This window comes from Neophocaena asiaeorientalis, unplaced genomic scaffold (assembly GCF_003031525.2).
Source record: "Neophocaena asiaeorientalis asiaeorientalis breed wild unplaced genomic scaffold, Neophocaena_asiaeorientalis_V1.1 scaffold242, whole genome shotgun sequence".
Lineage (NCBI taxonomy): Eukaryota > Metazoa > Chordata > Mammalia > Artiodactyla > Phocoenidae > Neophocaena > Neophocaena asiaeorientalis.
In genome coordinates this window covers 758,673-759,628 of record NW_020172451.1, presented here as the reverse complement: position 1 = coordinate 759,628, position 956 = coordinate 758,673, and positions in this window count along the sequence as shown.

Sequence of the window (956 nt, the reverse complement as noted above, 5' to 3'; positions counted from 1 at the left end):
TTCTATAACTTTGCTTTCAAAGAATTAGGTAGTCTCCCTCCCTCCCTGACTCGTCATTGGACAAACTGTGAGCAGTCTATCATCCTAGGGTTTTTTTAATGTAACAATGTTCCCAATACTGTAGTATGAATATGACTGCAATACTATATGTCATAAAAATTTTATGACGACCCACCCATTAGTGTATAGGCCGGGCTACCCGGGAGTGACCGCATCGATCACAGTAGGCAACCATAAAGCAGCCATGTTGCTGCTGCTTCGTTATCAATGCACACATCATTGTACCTGTAAATAAACGTGAACTTCTTTTTCACATTACCTTTTCATTATTGATGTCTAGTATTCGTTATACGTGTAACATCTACAGCCTTTCGTATCGTCTAAGACAATAATGATGTAGGTACTGACTATTCATCTTGGAAACATGACGAAAACTCATGCTGTTGATAAATACAGTACTATAAATATTTTCTTTTTTGATTTTCTTTTTTATTTTTTTTGGCCCACCGCACAGCTTGCAGGATCTTAGTTACCCGATCAGGGATCAAACCCAGGCCCCCAGCAGTGGAAGCGCAGAGCCCTAACCACTGGACCGCCAGGGAATTCCCTATGATTTCTTTTTTTTTTACTGAATTTGTTACAATATTGCTTGTTTTATGTTTTTGGTTTTTTGGCCCCGAGGCATGTAGGATCTCAGCTCCCCGACCAGGGATCGAACCCGCACCCCCTGCACTGGAAGGCAAAGTCTTAACCACTGGACCGCCAGGGAAGTCCCCCTATGATTTTCTTAATTAACATTTTCTTTTCTGTAGCTTACATAATTGAAAGAATACAGCATCTGACATGTAACATATAGATATGTGTCATCAACCGTTCGTGTTATGGGTAAATCTTCCACTCAACAGGAGCTATTAGTAATTAAGCCTTGGCGGGGGGGGGGGGGGGGGGCAAAGGTT